General features: G+C 40.1%; 1 protein-coding gene and 1 pseudogene across 12 annotated transcripts in view; one reads left to right on the forward strand and one right to left on the reverse strand.

Moving 5' to 3' along the window:
• The window catches only part of FARS2 (phenylalanyl-tRNA synthetase 2, mitochondrial), a 374708-nt gene that overhangs the window by 24606 nt on the left and 329560 nt on the right, over positions 1-20542 (forward strand). For 4 of the 12 annotated variants that reach the window (XM_059937845.1, XM_059937847.1, XM_059937848.1 and 1 more), the window contains one exon: positions 2659-2802. The exons of the other annotated variants lie outside the window; for them this stretch is intronic. The gene's annotated coding sequence lies outside the window, so the exon portion shown is untranslated. The remainder of the gene's footprint in view (positions 1-2658; positions 2803-20542) is intronic. 12 annotated transcript variants of the gene reach the window in all.
• LOC132375382 (large ribosomal subunit protein mL48-like) lies at positions 4593-5278 on the reverse strand (annotated as a pseudogene).

The following is a 20542-nucleotide window of genomic DNA, read 5'->3' on the forward strand; positions in this document are numbered from 1 at the left end:
TTATCAGTGTTCTGCCTGTGAGAGTGTGCCTGAGCTCATAGTGATAAAGTGTGAAGGGCAAGGGGGTGTCAGTGCTCACAGGGGAAGATGGTTCCAACTAGGACAAGGGATTACAGCCACAGTGGTTCAGTAGTAAGGAATATAGGAGAGCAGATATTAGATTTGCTTTTATTCAGCAAAGTGAGTAATTCTGAGTTGACTCAGGTCTCAGGTTTATAGGCCAAATCAAGAATGCTATACTGACATTGAGTTTCTGATATGATTTTAAAAATTTAATCCAAAATACCTGGGGTGTTTTTGTTGTGGTTTTTTGTTTTTTTTTTTTTTGTTATTAGTAACTTGTAGAATGTACCATTCTACTTTTTTAATTGTCTAGGCATTTTCTTTCACCAAGTACTTTTTTGTTCTGTTTTGATGGAATTCTGTCAGTGAAATTAAAGAAAACTAAACCATGTGCTTGGGAAGAGTCAATATTTAAGTGATGTGCTATGTATTTTGATTTTACTTGAAACAGGTGGGAAGGGAGAAGAAAGAAATTTGTGCGTAGAACTCACCCATTGTGTGCCAGGCACCCTCTTAGATGCCATGTGTATACATACTGATATATTTATATGTCTATATAATGTTATCTCACTTTGTCTGCATAGCGTTTATAACCATTTTGCAGATGACAACATTGTGGTTTCAAGAGATTAAATGACTTGCTAGTTAAGACAGGTTTAGAATTTGAACCCAGGACTTTTTCTTTCAAAGCTCTTGTTTTTGTTGGTGTTTGCTGCTGTCTCCGTTTTGAAAAGACTGAATTGCAGTTATCAGAAGATTATAGAACACAAAGTGGGGAAGTTGTAGTGTTGCTTTCGATCTACTTGTTTTGAGCAACACGATCATATTAAGTAGATGTTTTCAAGAGGGTCCTAGAGTGAGTCTAGAAAATGTGTGAGGAGAGTTCTGCCTTGCTAGGTTTTGAGCCTTTTTTCAAGGATATAATCATCTAGAGCGGAGGAGGGTGCCTTTCTGAATCGCTAGTGTCTGCTTATAATTGATTTTTAGAAATTTTTATTGGCAGCTGTTACTTGTGAAACCGTGCTGTTTGGCGGCCGTTTTGCTTCACTTGTCTGACTGGCCGCTTGGCATTTTGAGCCATGCCCAGCGAGCTATCAGACCAGCAGCACACCACCTAAGTGTCTGTTGTGACTTTGGACTCTGCCTTCGCTCATCTGGTCTGTGCACCATCTGCTGTGTCATCCCTGATCCTTTCTGGCTGTCTAGACTTAACGCATCCATCACGGACTATCCACTCGGGGCCTCACCTCTCCTGTAGCTGCGTCCCCCATCATTCTCTGCATTGGCTCCTCCTCCTCCCGCACCTCTGTGGGACTCTCTGGCTGTCCTCTAGTTAATCATACGCTCCTTTATAAATGTATTTCTCTGTGTCACTGTGAATACTGCGGAGCTCTAGCTTCATATATTTTAAACTCTTTGATGTCATGGATGGTGATTTGAACAGTATTTTACACAAAGTAGGACTTAAAAAAAAAAGCTCCTTACAAAGTATTTCATGTGACTTCGTTTTAGTGAACTCTTTGGCAATACAGGCGTAAAATAGTTTGATCATGCACGGTGTCACAAAGAGTGCAGGGAGCCTGACACTTATACATCGTTGGTGGGACTCCTAACCAGTGCACTCCCGCTGGGGACATCCATTTGGCCCTATCTGTTCAAGTTTAAGATGCATAAACCATTTGACCTTGCAATTCAGCTTTTAGGAGTTTATCCTAAAAATGCTTTTATGTATATGCAAACATGTGAACAAGGGTATTGTTTATAGATTTATTCATTTTAGCAAGATATTGGAAAAATTTAAATGTTCAATAGGGAAGTGGCTAAATACGTTGTGGGGCTTTCATATGATGGAATACTCTGCACCATGTAAAAGAATGAAGTAGATCTACATGTGCCACTGGACTTCTATGGAGTATCTTCTGTATAAATTAACGGACAAGAATAAGGTGCAGAACAGATGCTAACATTTGCGTAAAAATTAAGTCTGTGGGGTTGGGGGGTATATGTGCGTGTATAGATGCATACAGTTGTATAGCATGGAAACTTGCTTATAGGGCAGTCCAGGAGGCAGTAGAAGTTTGTTCTTCACTGCTTACCCTTTCATAACATTTGAATGTTATTATTATGTATGATTTTTCTATGAAAAATATTAGATTAATTTTTTGAAAGTCTGGTAGTACAGACTTAAAATTCCCAAGTCTATTGACTTAACAGTAGATGAGATAATATGTATATAGAGCTTAGCATAGTTCCAGATATAATAATGGGTTTTCAGTAAATTAGCATGAGTGCTGGCCATGGCAGAGATGGTGGTGGAGTAGTATGAGGGTGTCAGAACTTTATGCTGAAGAACCCCTTGTGACAGACAACAGCTAATGTTCCATCCCCCCATCTCTGCCTCACCTGGGCATTTGAGTTGTCTTAAAGAGGTGGTCTGAAGTGTGACATAGTGTATAGTTCTGGTGCTTTGGTTTAAAAGATGAAAAATAATGTTTTTCTTTGCTTTCTGTATTTCCATGTTTGTTTTTTAACATAAAATAATTGTGTATCTCTTAATATCAGAGAAAAAAATTAAAAACTAATGTATCTCCTCAGGGAAGAAGCAATTATTCAGTCAAACTGTGCAGTCTTGACAGATGAGCCGTGTCATCTTGGGGTGAGGAGCCTTGTCCCCTGCCGTCCAGCTCCGGCTGTGTGCAAACCCTGTTTCCAGAAGAGGCGTTCTCTCTATAAATTAAGGTCGGGATCTGATGTTGCCTTCTGATGATTTCCATCACGATTTAGTGATTTCTGTGAAGTCGTTGGAACGGAAGCCTGCTTCTCAGTCACGTGCCATCTGTTGCCTCCTGACCTGCGGGAGCATCAGTCCCCAGCACGTGTGGCTGTCAGGTGTGGTTGTCAGGAATTCCTGCTTCCAATTCAGCGTCCTCATCTCGGGTCTTTATTGCTGTCAGTGACTCACACGTTTGCAAATTCCTTGTCCATTTCAGTTCTGCCCCATCTGATCCTTTGTGAGGACCAAGGCCAGAGAGAGGAACAGGTGCTCTCCTGGAAACCAGGGCCAAGGGAAGTGGGAATAACAAGGAGGGAGAGATCCACGGGTGACCCGCAGGGAGACCACGTGCAGTGCTTTGTGTCCGTGTTTCTTCAGAGTGTTGCAGCTTTCTGGTTTGATGGGCTGTATTCATAAGACTATTAATAGATGTGTTTTTAATCTTTGTGTCCCACAGTTAAGTATTGATGTTATTTTTTTTGACCAGTATTAAAAATCTAGAATTGATTTAATTAAATACACATATGTCATTCAGATAGAAACAATTTCAAACCCTGCTTCTTTTTTTTTTTTTCTGTTCCAATAAACCTTTATTTACAAAAACAGGCAATGGGGTTTTGGAACTGGATAGAGGTTGCACAACACTGCAAATGCATTAAATACCACTGAATTAGTCACTTTAAAATGGTTCATTTTGTGACATATGAATTTCACCTCAATAAATTATTATTATTATTTTTAAAATTATTTATTTATTTTTGGCTGCGTGGGGTCTTTGTTGCTGTGCACGGGCTCTCTCTAGTTGCTGCGAGCGGGGGCTACTCTTCGTTGTGGTGCGCAGGCTTATTACGGTGGCTTCTCTTGTTGCTGAGCATGGGCTCTAGGTGCATGGGCTTCAGTAGTTGTGGCTCGCGGGCTCTAGAGCACAGGCTCAGTAGTTGTGGCGCATGGGCTTAGTTGCTCCGCGGCATGTGGGATCTTCCTGGACCAGGGCTCGAACCCATGTCCCCTGCATTGGCAGGTGGATTCTTAACCACTGCGCCACCAGGGAAGTCCCAATAAATTATTTTTTAAAAGCAAATAGGCAGTTGATGGGATTTGGCTCACAAGTAGTGATTTTCTGACATGTGACCAAGATCAACCTTTAATTCTTTGCTTAAACTCATTCCAGGCAACCCTAATTTGCAGTTATGTAACATCTACCTGCATACTTATGACAGGTCACTCACTACCCCACAAGGTACTTTTTTTTCACTTATGGACAGATCCTGATCCTATCTGGAGGGTTTTTTCGTATACAAAATCTCCCTCCCTATGCCTTCTATCCACAGAGAGTTTACTTATGTTATGATTGTCTCCTTCACTAAAGGAACTCCATGCCGGGTTGATTTAAAGGATGAGTTCACTCTGATTGGAGAAATACTGGAGGGGAACATGCTTACGTGCTAAAGCACCAGGCAAAGAGAAACTGAATCCCTTAGTTAAAGATACTCAACAGCATGGAGTGACTTCTCTCATACACACGTCCATCATCAGCAGGTTTTTATTAGATGGAAGATACCTAGTGCTGGCTCAGAGGAAAGTGGTGACAATTGGCAAGCACTCCTCCACAGAGGAGAAGAGGCACTCCTGGCTGTGGAGATGGGTACTTACGATACTGAGGGTCGGGGTCTCCTGCTTGACTTTGGCCACCTGGGAAGCTCTTCCCCTGGGCACTCAGTACCACCAGTGCTGGCACGAAAGGGTCTGCAGTGCGTTAGTTCAGCGTGGGTAGAAGTTCTTCCAGTTCTGGCTGGGCTCCGAACCTTCCCTTGAAGTCTCCTTCAGTGTGCTCCCTCACTGACAGTTTGACTCCTTCAGGAAGATTGCTTTGGGTTATTTCCCAGAAAATCTCTGCAAATGTATCGCTCAAACCGCTGATCTGAACCGCTCGCCCATGGGTGGTAAGAGCTGAGTCCAGGAGCATTTTGCTGCCTTGGTTCTGCAACTGCAACACCGCCATGGTTTTGGTGGGCCTCGCATAACTTTCCTCGACTTTAATGGAGAGATGGTTGCAGAGGTTGTGAACATATTGGGCATAACTCTCTGCCAGGGCCATATCATATGCAGTCAGGTGAATGTTTAAAACCCCATATTCATAATCTGTCCCCAAATTAATGGGTCTCACTTCCACTTTTCCCCTCTTCTTCTTGGGCTCTTGTGCTTTAACTAGGTGCTTGTATCTTCCAATGCCACGCGTGGGCTGTGACCTGTAGTGCCGACTGGTGCTCAGCAGAATGCCACCTGCAGAACAGATGGGATTCTCTCTTGAAGTTCTGAACCTCAAGAGGGAAAGGCTTACTTAAAAATGGTGTCATTCCTCAGACACAGCGCCTTTCCCAGAGCTCCATTCATCCTTTGCTGCTGCGCGGCCTGTAATTGTGCCAGCTGAAGATCGGCCCAAGCAGCTGCGACCCCTGGGTGTCCGAAAACCAATCCTGCTTCTTCTGAACAAATATTCTTAGGTGAAAATCAACATGTTCCTGAGCAATTAGAAATTGTGACGTACATCATTTTTCTTTAATATTTTAGCAATGCTTTTAGGTGACATACAATTACATTGGGTGTGTAGAACTGTCATGAATTAGTTTTTCACTATTACTACCAGAGATTTAAGTTTATGGAGAAATTGGGTGACCAGTCATCAAAGCAAATATAATATTTAACAAAGTAGAAGGTAAAAAAATTTAACATTTGTTATGTAAACACAGACTCATTTTTATTTAGTCCCGTTGTCGAATAGTAAGTGGTGGTACTTTTATATACAGTGAGTGTAGTTACCAGAGGTTGCCTAGGCATTTAGCTCCATTCTTTTCATACCTTTGGGACAGCTGTTTTGCCTTTTGCAGAGAAGAGAGAGACAGGAGATTTTATTGTTCGGACTGTGCTGAACTCAGAGGTGCTGTCCCCGCTTGCTGAGTGTCCTTCTAGAGCAGATCTAGAGAAGCAGTGGGCCTGCTGCTTCAGCACAGAGCTCTTGTGAGACTTAATATGAAAAAATTACAGAGGCGTAAATGTAGTTGAACCATTAACTTTCAACGTTTTTTCCCTATCATGTTTTCTTTTTATTGTCAACTAAAAATTGTCACTCACCATCTGGTTCTATAAGAATGAAGTCACTGGCCACTACAGTCGCTGACCTTCATCGCCCCCTGAAAGGAGTTCAGGGTGGAGATCAGGAATGAGGCCCTCTGTGCTCTGGGGAAACTGGCAGAACAGGCCTTCAGAGAGTTAGATCTTTCCAGGAGAAGAGTTTATGAGCCCAATTCTTGCATCTCTTCATATCTAGAAAAGCACTAACATCACTAACGGAGACATGTGCTCCTCGTGACCAGCAGCAACCTTCTGCCAAACTGTGTGCTCAACTGCACATACCCGCTTCACCAAAATCACACATATCCTGACTTCCCCCCTCACCTCTTCGGAGCAGTTCCTCAGAGCTCTCTGAGAGGCTGTCTCCTGGGCTAGAGTCCTCATTTTGCCCCAAATGAAACTTAACTCACAGCTCTCACGTTGTGTATTTTTTTTCAGTCGACTTTATTTATCAGATACTATTTCCTTTGGGATTAAAACAACCCAAAAGGTAAGGTTGTTTGGTAAGAAAGCTCACAGTGGAGGAAAAATATCTTAGTTCTAAATATATCATTCTCGAGATATACTGATAAAATAAGATGCGCTTTTTCTCTGAAAGAACAAAGACGTGGCAGTTGATGGTTTTTAAAAGTCTCAGAGACTTTATTTCATACCCATGTAACTGGAAGCTGGGAGTCTTTTCAAAGTGTTTCTCAAACCAAAGATATTTCTTCGCGTGTATGACACCTCATAAATCTATGGGCAAATAAACTATTTTCAAAAGCCCAGATTTGTTTTTGAAATAAAATATATGCTTGTGTTTCCCAGATCTGTATTTAAAATGATGCGAAGAGCTATTTATATGGTGTCAGATGCGGAAAAACCATCAGCATTTCAAAGAGCTGATGTTCTGTACCAGAGCTCAAGTAAACAGTGGCTGACTCTATCATTCAGTGCAGAAATGTTTCCCAATTGTTTTTTAACCTTTCAAATTTTTTGATATTTGTAAACATCAAAAGTCTTACATTTTCATGGGGTCAAATATATTTATCTTTCGTTTATTTTATTTACTTGTTTAACAGTCATTCCTAACCCCAGATCAGTTGAAAAATTACCAATATTTCTTTCGTTTTTTAAAAACAGTTCTTTTTTTTTTTAATTCTTTTTAAACATAATAGAAGTCTCTACAGTCTATTTTGGCACATGGGATGAAGTGAAGATCAGATCATTTTTATCGCAACTACTTAGTCAATTTGTTAACACTATTTCTTATATATGCTATTTCTATTGATACATTGGTTAATGAGAATATATATTAAGTTTTAAAATATCTCAGAGTCTATTTGCTCTGTCAGTTTTTGTGCCAGTTTTCATTATTGTTGTTTTCTTCTTCTTATTTTTCAAAAATTCCTAGCTTCTGTCACTTGTTTAATTTTTCAAATGAAGTTGGGAATTATTTTTAAAGTCTTTCTCCTAACCATCCCCCTCCCCCTGTAGAAATTTCTATTGGGAATTACATTAAAATAATTGAGTGGAGCTGGCATTTTATACATTCAATCTTTCATACATACAAGGCATATCTCTATTTATTCTGCTCTTCTTTCATGGTTCTTTGTAAATTTTGGTAATTTGCTTCAAACAGGCCCCTCTCTATATTTGTTATTATAGAAGATGTTTTTTTTGCAGATAGATTTATTTCCTGTTGGTTATTGTTGGGTTTGAAAAATGCTATTGATTTCTAAAATTTTAAAATTCACTCCCTTCACCAAACTATTATTTGTTCTAATAGTTATCAGTCAACTCATTTGAGCTTTCTAGATAGACAGTTGTGTTGTAGCCAATAATACTATGGTTTCTTCCTTCCGGTAGTCAGGCTCTATTACTTTGTGTCTTATGTGCTTTTATGGGCTAAAGTCCTAAAATTTAAATAAAATGATCGCTTGTAAAGTACCTGTTCTCTGTTAGAAATGATTTTGTAAGTCACCTAGAGACTGCAGGTAACCTTTCATTGTGTAGAAAGGTTTTTGGAAATCAACACATTTCCTCGTTTTGAATCAGTGGTATCTGTTCCTATTTTTGGTAGAATAAGTACAACTTTAGGGGAAACTTGTTAAAATAAAAGCCTTGAAAACTTATTTAAAGCAGATTTTTAAATAGATTACTGTATATTCTTTTTATTTTTCTAGGTGAAAGCTTGGTGATACTGGGAAAGCGAAATTCAGAGTTAAAAAGTAATGATTTCAGTGGTTCTAAACTAAAATCCAACTTTTATGGATAATTGTTTTAATGGACATATTGGTAATTTTGTAGCTCCAATTTTGCTTCTGTCAGTAATAGTACTGCCTATAATCAGTAGACTAGATTGTTGATACTGTTGGAAGTAAGGAGTGATCAGTTTTGTAAGGGGTAAAGCACAAACTAGTGATGTAGAGTTTGATGCTGTCTTATCTTTTTTTTTTCAAGGAACTGGCTACCCTTTCTTGATAAATGCTTCTGTAGTAAGCTGTTTGTACACCTCGTGAACAGACCCATGGTTTCCTTCTCTGTATTTGAGTAACTGGAATGTTCTTTTTTTTTTAAAATTTTTGGCTGCATGGGGTTTTCATTGCTGCGCGCGGGCTTTCTCTAGTTGCGGCGAGCGGGGGCTACTCTTTGTTGCCATGCGTGGCTTCTCATTGCCGTGGCTTCTCTTGTTGCGGAGCACTGGCTCTAGGCGCACGGGCTTCAGTAGTTGTGGCACACGGGCTCAGTAGTTGTGGCTTGCGGGCTCTAGAGCTCAGGCTCAGTAGTTGTGGCGCATGGGCTTAGTTGCTCTGCGGCATGTGGGATCTTCCTGGCCCAGGGCTCGAACCCGTGTCCCCTAAATTGGCAGGCGGATTCTTAACCACTGAACCACCAGGGAAGCCCTGGAATGTTCTTCTGATGGCAGTTTTCATGTCATATTTCTGTGATCTTCTTTAAGTTTTCTATCACTTTCCTTCATCGCCTGGACAACCTTTAGATGTTGTGGTCTTGGTATCTGGGATTCTTTACTTTTTTCCCTCTTACCTTTGCATGCTGAGTTAATCAGTTTATGTCCTATAACTGTCCAGTTGACCGTGAGGCATCACTTTTATACACTTATTATGTCCATCTTTGTCTCAGTTGCATTGTATCAGCACTTATAGTTTACCATCTCCACTCATTTTTAGGAACAAATATTAGTAAATATGATGCAATATTTAAATAATTGCACAAATAGATGTTGCTTGGCAACATGGAACTGTTGCTTGCTGTGCTTTACTGTGAGGAAGTAGTGGGATATGTGTGTCCATCAGCTGATGCATGGAAATCTCGGGGAGGCTCAGGGAAGGTGGTTTGAGCATGTCCCTTTTTAATGTTTGACAGTGCTGGTTGCCTGAAAGTCATGCTGTAAAGTGCTGGAGTGCCCGTCAAGAACGTCGTGCTCTCTGTTAAGCTGAATCTTTTCTGGGTCTCAGTTTTCTCTTCTGCAAGATGACCAAGCTGGTCGTTATGATCTTTAAGGTTCTTTCCAATGTGATACTGTGATTCTACTTGGGCCATTCAGGTCCTTACACAGAAATTGAGTATTCTTACATAGATATAATAAAAGAAAAAATTTAAAAAACCAAGTTTATTTTATTTATCCCTTTTCTTTTTCCCAGCCCAGTACAGGTAAGAAACTGGTAGTTATTATTGTTTATGTTCTGCCTTTCTCTTAACTCAAATAATTGAAGGTAGCTTACAACAAGGATATAAATTTATGGTAAGATGTAAAAATAAAGAGGACCAAGCAGGGAAATAGAAATTAAAGTGGAAAAGAACCATCTAGAAAGATGACAGGCCTGTTGACCATGAGGGCCTGCAGGTGCTGAGGGTGTCGGCAGGTAGAGAGAGGCAGGTCGGTGCCTAGGGAGGGGCGAGCTCGTGTGCAGGGTGCTGCTCGTGGGCCCTGTCCGGAGCCAGCGGCACAGAAGCCGCTGCGTCTCAGTTCATCTGCGTCTGCGGTCGTGATTCTGCAAGGCCACCGCCTATGCTCCCCGTGGGGCCTGGCTGCGGTTGCAGGCACAGACCTCGCTCCCCGCTGCCCCGGGGAGGGCACCGGAGAGGGCACCGGGGAGGGCACCGGGGAGGGCACCGGAGAGGGCACCGGGGAGGGCACTGGAGATCCAGGCAGTAACGGGCGCAGGAGACGTCGCCGGCCCGGATTTGTGACAGCGCGGGGCCTGGAAGGAGAGCCTCCGGGTGGGTGACAGACCTCCTCCTCTGTTCAGGGCGGCCGCCTGGCCTTCCCTCGTGTCTCGAGCAGCCCGTGGTGCCCTCTGGAGCGCGCTCCGCCTCGCTGTCTGCCGGGTCGGAGGGCGCATTGTCGGCTGTGAGCTGGTGGCCTAAGGAGGAGCCCGGGTTTGGGGCGACCGCCCAGGAGGCCGCGCGTCTCCCCGCAGCCTCCATCTGCGTCCAGGGCGTGTTGCACCGAAGGGTGAAGTCTGCGCCACCTGCCGGAAGCAGTGCGGTGAGGCTGGTCTTGGTCTGACGGTGGAAGTTCATCCATTCTCCAAGTCACGGGGAGACTGTGGGCTCTGGAGTTAGACCTGGGCTTCTCACTCTCGCCAGGACTCCTTTCTCCTGTGGAGAGCCTCAGTTTCCTTTCCTACAAGATATCCTTCCTGAATTGTGCTGGTGACTAGTTGAGGTGATATCTGTGCAGTGCCCCGTTAGTGACTCCAGAAGTAATAGTCATAATAATGTCACTGTGATTATTCTTTTTATTATTCATCTGTTCTCCCACCAGACCTTTTGCAAGAGGTGTCAGTAAAACAGTAAGCAGCCTTCAGAGATGTTTTTCTTCGATCTGCTGTAAAGGTGAAAACTCTTTAAGACAAGCTGCTATTTTGATATTTGAAAGATATCAGAAAGACCCAGGACTGCGGAGACTGTAAAACTGCTACTTTCCGGAAGCATGTCTGTCAGGGGCGGCTCCTCCCCTCCAGGTCGGGAGGCCTGTTGGCTCCTGTACTCCGGAAGGTCCACGCCGGGCTCCTTTCGGTAGCAGTGTGCCCGCAGCTTCTCAGACACGCGGGTGGAGACGAGGTTCCCGTGTTCCTCGTTCAGAGCAGGTGCTAGAGATTCAGAGAGGAGAGGAATTTCAGCTTAGTGTTTGAATTTTGTGTTTGAGATGAACAGACAATTAAATGCTGTAAAGTGGCACAGGAAAGTGGCTTGAACTTTAAGAATGTTCCTTTTCCTCCGTTCTCCCACTTCACCCTGAGATTTTCACACTTATATTAATTATCTCCACAGCTCATATGAGGTCATACAGTAGAATCTGAATTTGAAATAAATGTCAAAATCAGAAAACAGGCCGATCATCCTTCACAGGCGGCTATGCAGAAAATGTGCTTCTGTGGCTGAAGTATTCTGTCATATGAAGCTCAGACCTCATTTTTCAAATACCTTGTCACCAAAGTAACTAGGACATCTCATTAAAGACTCTGGAGGGTGTTGGGATGGTGGCAGGACGTGGCCATGTGGAAGAGAGCGCCGTGGACCGGCAGCCCCTGGGCTGGTCCGCCTCCTGCTGGCTCTGGGGATGACCTGTCACCGGAAGCCTCTCCCCCAGCTGGACCCACGCTTCTCATCTGGAGAGTGATCTTCGGTGTCCTGTCCAGTGTTCACTGCTGTGAATGTACAGAGGAGGCACCACTGTGCATACTTTACTCAGCCATTCCTGAAAAAGATAACGGTACTCTGTTACTCACTCAGGCTCACGGTGCTTGTGCAGATAAAATTCATCACCACCCCCAGCAATGATTTTCTGTTTGTGTGTGTGTGTTTCCTTACATCGTTGGAGTCCTTAGAACTATTTTGCATGAAATGCCAGTTTATAAGATATGTAAAAGTAAATGCTGTGGTGTCATTAGGGCCCGCACCCCACTTTCCTGAATTTTCACCCCGAGCCTCTTCCATAGAGCCATAGGATTTGAAAACTAGACCCATACTCTTGTGTGCACCATTGTATTCTTGATCTAATCCCATTTTTACTTTTTTCTCACTTTTTCATTTCATTTTGAAAAATTTCAAGCATACAGTACAATTGGAAAAATTTTTACAAGGAACTGCTGAATAGCCATCACCTGGATTCTTACCATTAACCTGTTAATAACACTCACGTTGCCACATAATCATTTGTCTGTCTCTCTGTCCATCCAACAGCACATCTTTTTTGGTGTGATAGATTTCAAAGTAAGTTGCAGACTTTCCTTAGATGCATATAATTAGCACAATCCTCTTTTTAAGGTAAAATTTACATACGGTGAAATGCACAGGACTTAAGTATACTATTCATTCATTGAGTTCTGAAAGATGAATACACCTGTGTAATTCAAACTCCCTATCAAGATGCAAAACACTACAAATGCCCCAAAAAGCTTCCTCGTGCTCCTTTCAAAGATTAATTTCCACCTCCAGCCTCCAAAGGAAGGCACTGTTTTGAGTTTTTTCTACTGTAGACTAGTTTTATCAGTTATACTACTTTACAAAAAGGGAATCATTCAGGATATTCTCTTTTGTGACTGGTTTTTTTCACTCATCATCATGTTTCTGAGATGCATCCATTTTTTTGTTTTTGTTTTTTTTTTGTTTTTCTTCACACACACACACTGTATTTTATTTTTACAAGAGATAAATAAACTGACATCAAGCATTGTAAATGGATGACCACAACAAAAGCAACAATGATTGCAATTACCAAACACAAAACACACTCATACTGTGTCATAATATTGACATTCAGTCCAGTAATCCTCCACTGTAACAGCTCCTTTACTTTGCAGTGAAAATTGATTTGTATATTCTTTGCCTCTGAGTCCTTGTGGGATTTTTTTTTTAATTCAAACAAAGTCACAAAAATTATAATCATCCTCATCAGTTCACTCAGTCCCATGTAATTAATTTTTTTATCTCGATCTTTTGTTAGCACTTTTATGAGTTCATCAGTTTTTCATTAGAGTTCTGAAAATGCTTATTCATTCAGTTCAGCAGTACAGTCAGTTACCAGAAACCTGTACTTGTCAGTCTTTTCCATGAATTCCTTGAAGATGAAACCCTTTTATAGGAACATATTTGCAAAAGCATCAGAGTACACCCAGAACTGTCTGTAAATGACAAAAGACTTAAAAATGACCACGGTTAAAGATTTCATGAAAGTTCATAATAATGTAATTGACAAGGAAATTTAGTTATTTCTGAGATACACATTTTAAAGTAATAACTAGAATTATGACTTATAACATTATACCAGAACATATAAGATTTTTAGAAATTTCATGTAATGTCTGAAACATTTATATTAACACATTTCCATACAAATAACCCAATGAAAGTTTAGTATTAGTTGTTTTGTTTGTTTGTTTGTTTTTATACTGCAGGTTCTTATTAGTCATCAGTTTTATACACATCAGTGTATACATGTCAATCCCAATCACCCAATTCAGCACACCACCATCCTGACCCCACCGCAGTTTTCCCCCCTTGGTGTCCATATGTCTGTTCTCTACATCTGTGTCTCAACTTCTGCCCTGCAAACCGGCTCATCTGTACCATTTTTCTAGGTTCCACATATATGTGTTAATATACGATATTTGTTTTTCTTTTTCTGACTTACTTCACTCTGTATGACAGTCTCTAGATCCATCCGTGTCTCAACAAATCACTCAATTTCGTACCTTTTTATGGCTGAGTAATATTCCATTGTATATATGTACCACAACTTCTTTATCCATTCGTCTGTCGATGGCCATTTAGGTTGCTTCCATGACCTGGCTATTGTAAATAGTGCTGCAATGAACATTGGGGTGCATGTGTCTCTTTGAATTATGGTTTTCTCTAGGCATATGCCCAGTAGTGGGATTGCTGGATGATATGGTAAATCTATTTTTAGTTTTTTAAGGAACCTCCATACTGTTCTCCATACTGGCTGTACCAATTTACATTCCCACCAACAGTGCAAGAGGGTTCCCTTTTCTCTGCACCCTCTCCAGCATTTGTTGTTTGTAGATTTTCTGATGATGCCCATTCTAACTGGTGTGAGGTGATACCTCATTGTAGTTTTGATTTGCATTTCCCTAATAATTAGTGATGTTGAGCAGCTTTTCATGTGCTTCTTGGCCATCTGTATGTCTTCTTTGGAGAAATGTCTATTTAGGTCTTCTGCCCATTGGGTTGTTTGTTTCTTTAATATTGAGCTGCATGAGCTGTTTATATATTTTGGAGATTAATCCTTTGTCCGTTGATTCGTTTGCAAATATTTTCTCCCATTCTGAGGGTTGTCTTTTTGTCTTGTTTATGGTTTCCTTTGCTGTGCAAAAGCTTTGAAGTTTCATTAGGTCCCATTTGTTTATTTTTGTTTTTATTTCCATTACTCTAGGAGGTGGATTGAAAAGGATCTTGCTGTGATTTATGTCAAAGAGTGTTCTTCCTATGTTTTCCTCTAAGAGTTTTATAGTGTCCAGTCTTACATTTAGGTCTCGAATCCATTTTGAGATTATTTCTGTGTATGGTGTTAGGGAGTGTTCTAATTTCATTCTTTTACATGTAGCTGTCCAGTTTTCCCAGCACCACTTATTAAAGAGACTGTCTTTTCTCCATTGTATATCCTTGCCTCCTTGGTCATAGATTAGTTGACCATAGGTGCATGAGTTTATCTCTGGGCTTTCTATCCTGTTCCATTGATCTATATTTCTGTTTTGGTGCCAGCACCATATTGTCTTGATTACTGTAGCTTTGTAGTATAGTCTGAAGTCAGGGAGTCTGATTCCTCCAGCTCCGTTTTTCTTCTCAAGATTGCTTTGGCTATTCGGGGTCTTTTGTGTTTCCATACAAATTGTGAAATTTTTTGTTCTAGTTCTGTGAAAAATGCCGTTGGTAATTTGATAGGGATTGCACTGAATCTGTAGATTGCTTTGGGTAGTATAGTCATTTTCACAATATTGATTCTTCCAGTCCAAGAACATGGTATATCTCTCCATCTGTTTGTGTCATCTTTGATTTCTTTCATCAGTGTCTTATAGTTTTCTGCATACAGGTCTTTTGTCTCCCTAGGTAGGTTTATTCCTAGGTATTTTATTCTTTTTGTTGCAATGGTAAATGGGAGTGTTTCCATAATTTCTCTTTCAGATTTTTCATCATTAGTGTATAGGAATGCAAGAGATCTCTGTGCATTAACTTTGTATCCTGCAACTTTACCATATTCATTGATTAGCTCTAGTAGTTTTCTGGTGGCATTTTTAGGATTCTCTATGTATAGTATCATGTCATCTGCAAACAGTGACAGTTTTACTTCTTCTTTTCCGATTTGTATTCCTTTTATTTCTTTTTCTTCTCTGATTGCCATGGCTAGGACTTCCAAAACTATGTTGAATAATAGTGGTGAGAGTGGACATCCTTGTCTCGTTCCTGATCTTAGAGGAAATGCTTTCAGTTTTTCACCATTGAGAATGATGTTTGCTGTGGTTTGTTGTATATGGCCTTTATTATGTTGAGGTAGGTTCCCTCTATGCCCACTTTCTGGAGAGTTTTTATCATAAATGGGTGTTGAATTTTGTCAAAAGCTTTTTCTGCATCTGTTGAGATGATCATATGGTTTTTATGCTTCAATTTGTTAATATGGTGTATCACATTGATTGATGTGCATATATTGAAGAATCCTTGCATCCCTGGGATAAATCCCACTTGATCGTGGTGTATGATCCTTTTAGTGTGTTGTTGGATTCTGTTTGCTAGTATTTTGTTGAGGATTTTTGCATCTGTGTTCATCAGTGATATTGGTCTGTAATTTTCTTTTTTTTTTAGTATCTTTGTCTGGTTTTGGTATCAGTGTGATGGTGGCCTCATAGAATGAGTTTGGGAGTGTTCCTTCCTCCGCAATTTTTTGGAAGAGTTTGAGAAGGATGGGTGTTAGCTCTCCTCTAAATGTTTGATAGAATTCACCTGTGAAGCCATCTGGTCCTGGACTTTTGTTTGTTGGAAGATTTTTAATCACAGTTACAATTTCATTACTTGTGATTGGTCTGTTCATATTTTCTGTTTCTTCCTGGTTCAGACTTGGAAGGTTATACCTTTCTAAGAATTTGTCCATTTCTTCCAGGTTGTCCATTTTATTGGCATAGAGTTGCTTGTAGTAGTCTCTTAGGATGCTTTGTATTTCTGTGGTGTCTGTTGTAACTTCTCCTTTTTCATTTCTAATTTTATTGATGTGAGTCCTCTCCCTCTTTTTCTTGATGAGTCTGGCTAATGGTTTATCAATTTTGTTTATCTTCTCAAAGAACCAGCTTTTAGTTTTATTGATCTTTGCTGTTGTTTTCTTTGTTTCTATTTCATTTATTTCTGCTCTGATCTTTATGATTTCTTTCCTTCTGCTAACTTTGGGTCTTGTTTGTTCTTTTTTCTCTAGTTGCTTTAGGTGTAATGTTAGATTGTTTACTTGAGATTTTTCTTGTTTCTTGAGGTAGGCTTGTATAGCTATAAACTTCCGTCTTAGAACTGCTTTTGCTGCATCCCATAGGTTTTGGATCGTCTTGTTTTCATTGTCATTTGTCTCTAGGTATTTTTTGATTTCCTCTTTGATTTCTTTAGTGATCTCTTGGTCATTTAGTAACATATTATTTAACCTCCATGTGTTTGTGTTTTTTACGTTTTTTTCCCTGTAATTCATTTCTAATCTCATAGCATTGTGGTCAGAAAAGATGCTTGATATGATTTCAATTTTCTTAAATTTACTGAGGCTTGATTTGTGACCCAAGATGTGATCTATCCTGAAGAATGTTCCATGTGCACTTGAGAAGAAAGTGTAATCTGCTGTTTTTGGATGGAATGTCCTATAAATATCAATTAACTGTATCTGGTCTATTGTGTCATTTAAAGCTTCTGTTTCCTTATTTATTTTCATTTTGGATGATCTGTCCATTGGTGTAAGTGAGGTGTTAAAGTCCCCCACTATTATTGTGTTACTGTCGATTTCCTCTTTTATAGCTGTTAGCAGTTGCCTTATGTATTGACGTGCTCCTATGTTGGGTGTATATATATTTATAATTGTTATATCTTCTTTTTGGATTGATCCCTTGATGATTATATAGTGTCCTTCCTTGTCTCTTGTAACATTCTTTTTTTTTTTTTTTTTTTTTTTTTAATGATTATTCTATGTTTATTTTTTTTTTTTTTTTTTTTTTTTTTTTATTTTATTTATGGCTGTGTTGGGTCTTCGTTTCTGTCCGAGGGCTTTCTCTAGTTGTGGCAAGCGGGGGCCACTCTTCATCACGGTGCGCGGGCCTCTCACTATCGCGGCCTCTCTTGGAGCGGAGCACAGGCTCCAGACGCGCAGGCTCAGTAATTGTGGCTCACGGGCCCAGCCGCTCCATGGCATGTGGGATCTTCCCAGACCAGGGCTCGAACCCGTGTCCCCTGCATTGGCAGGCAGATTCTCAACCACTGCGCCACCAGGGAAGCCCTCTTGTAACATTCTTTATTTTAAAGTCTATTTTATCTGATATGAGTATTCCTACTCTAGCTTTCTTTTGATTTCCATTTGCATGGAATATCTTTTTCCATCCCCTCACTTTCAGTCTGTATGTGTCCTAGGTCTGAAGTGGGTCTCTTGTAGACAGCATATATATGGGTCTTGTTTTTATATCCATTCAGCAAGCCTGTGTCTTTTGGTTGGAGCATTTAATCCATTCACGTTTAAGGTAATTATCGATATGTATGTTCCTATGACCATCTTCTTACTTGTTTTGGGTTTGTTTTTGTAGGTCCTTTTCTTCTCTTGTGTTTCCCACTTAGAGAAGTTCCTTTAGCATTTGTTGTAGAGCTGGTTTGGTGGTGCTGAATTCTCTTAGCTTTTGCTTGTCTGTAAAGCTTTTGATTTCTCCATCGAATCTGAATGAGATGCTTGCCGGGTAGAGTAATCTTGGTTGTAGGTTCTTCCCTTTTATCACTTTAAGTATATCATACCACTCCCTTCTGGCTTGTAGAGTTTCTGCTGAGAAATCAGCTGTTAACCTTATGGGAGTTCCTTGTATGTTATTTGTCGTTTTTCCCTTGCTGCTTTCAATAATTTTTCTTTGTCTTTATTTTTTGCCAATTTGATTACTGTGTGTCTTGGTGTGTTTCTCCTTGGGTTTATCCTATATGGGACTCTCTGCGCTTCCTGGACTTGGGTGACTATTTCCTTTCCCATTTTAGGGAAGTTTTCGACTATAATCTCTTCAAATATTTTCTCTGGTCCTTTCTGTCTATCTTCTCCTTCTGGGACCCCTATAATGCGAATGTTGTTGTGTTTAATGTTGTCCCAGAGGTCTCTTAGGCTGTCTTCATTTCTTTTCATTCTTTTTACTTTAGTCTGTTCCACAGCAGTGAATTCCACCATTCTGTCTTCCAGGTCACTTATCTGTTCTTCTGCCTCCGTTATTCTGCTATTGATTCCTTCTAGTGTAGTTTTCATTTCAGTTATTGTATTGTTCATCTCTGTTTGTTTGTTCTTTAATTCTTCTAGGTCTTTGCTAAACATTTCTTGCATATTCTCGATCTTTGCCTCTATTGTTTTTCCGAGGTCCTGGATCATCTTCACTATCATTATTCTGAATTCTTTTTCTGGAAGGTTGCCTATCTCCACTTCATTTAGTTGTTTTTCTGGGGTTTTATCTTGTTCCTTCATCTGGTATATAGCCCTCTGCCTTTTCATCTTGTCTGTCTTTCTGTGAATGTGGTTTTTGTTCCACAGGCTGCAGGGTTGTAGTTCTTGCTTCTGCTGTCTGCCCTCTGGTGGGTGAGGCTATCTCGCATCCATGTTATTGTGTGTATAGTAGGTGTGTGAGTGTGTGTGTGTGTAATGGTGTTCCCTTGTAGGAACATACCACTGTTTGTTTATCCATCCTCCTGTTGATGAACATCTGGGCTCTTTGTGTTTTGGGGCTGCTATGAGTAAAGTTACAATGAATGTTCTCATACAAATCTTTCTATAGACATTTTCTCTTGGTTAAATACCTAGGGTTCAAATTATTGGATCCATTGCCAGACTTTTTTCTGAAGCAGTTGTATCATTTTACACTCTCTCAGACAGAAGTGTTTGTCTGACCAATGATGTCAAGCACTTCTACATGTGCTTATCAACCATTTGCATATCTTCTGTGATTGTGAGTCCTTGTCTTTTTATTATTGAATTGCAGGCGTTCTTTATATGTCGCAGCTGCCGTGTTCATGTTTTGCGAATCTTTTCTCCCAGTCTTTGGCTTCCTTTTAATTTTCTTAAAGATGTCTTTTGAAGAACAGAAAATTTTAATTTTCAAATACAATCTTGCCAATGGTTTCTTTCATGATTATTGATACGTTTTAAGAAACCTGTGTCCACTCCCAAGTTACGAAGATATTCTCATATGTTTTCTTCTAAAAGCTTCACATCTTGGTCAGTAGTTTTTTGATTTATCTTGAATTAATTTATGTATATACTGTGAGTTTGGGACTCTGCCTTTTGGCTACTCCTCAGCATAATGTGCTTCTGTTTCCCTGGCTGACTAATGTGTACATACACTGATGGCTGTGCACTTGTACATTCTATTCTTTCTTTACCCCGCTTCCACAAATATTTACTGAGTGTTTATTATGTGCTAGGTGCTGGGCTTGTTTTTGGGTATATAGTGTTGAACAAAATATAAAGAATCCATGTCACCATGGAGGTGGTAGTGTAGTAAGGATAAATAGACATTGAGCAAATGAACAGAAATGCTTTTATATTCAAGTCTAGTGAAGTCCTATTTGTCTTAGAAAAGTCACGTTAAGTCAGTATTTGAAAACCAGACATTGTAAGTCAGTATTTGAAAACCAGACATTGTAAGCCATGGCTAAAGAAAATCATGTGATCATATCAGTTGATATGGAAAAAGTATTCCACAAAATCCAGTACTCATTCAAGATAAAAGTCTCAGCAAACTAGGGATAGAGGGGAACTTCTTCAACTTAATGAAGGACATCTGTAAAAATCCTCTGGTTAACATCATATCTAATGCTAAGAGACGGGTTGTCTTCTCCCTAAGATTGGGAACAAGGCCAAGAAATCTGCTTTCAACATTCTTGTTCAATGTTGTATTGGAAGTTCTAGCAGCTTCAATAAGGCAAGAACAGGAAATCAAAGCCATTCATATTGGAAAGGAAGAAAGAAAACTATCCCTGTTTGAAGATGATATGATTGTCTGTGCAGAAAATCCCAAAGAATGTATGAAAAACAAAACAAAACAACTCTCCTAAAACTAATAGGTGAGTTCTGCAAGGTCTCAGGATATAATATCAACAAATAAAAATCCATCACATTTCTATATGCTAGCAACAAACATGTGGGAACCGAAAGTACAGACACAAAACTATTTACCGTCACTCTCAGGAAATAGGACTATATTTAACAAAACATGTGTAGGAGCTTTATGCTGAAGATTATAAAATGCTGATGAAAGAAATCAAAGACCTAAACAAAGGGAGAGAGACTTGCTCACAGGCTGGACGACTCAACATAATGAGGTGTCAGTTCTCCCTAAATTGTTCAGTGCAATT

This window comes from Balaenoptera ricei, chromosome 11, assembly GCF_028023285.1.
Source record: "Balaenoptera ricei isolate mBalRic1 chromosome 11, mBalRic1.hap2, whole genome shotgun sequence".
NCBI lineage: Eukaryota > Metazoa > Chordata > Mammalia > Artiodactyla > Balaenopteridae > Balaenoptera > Balaenoptera ricei.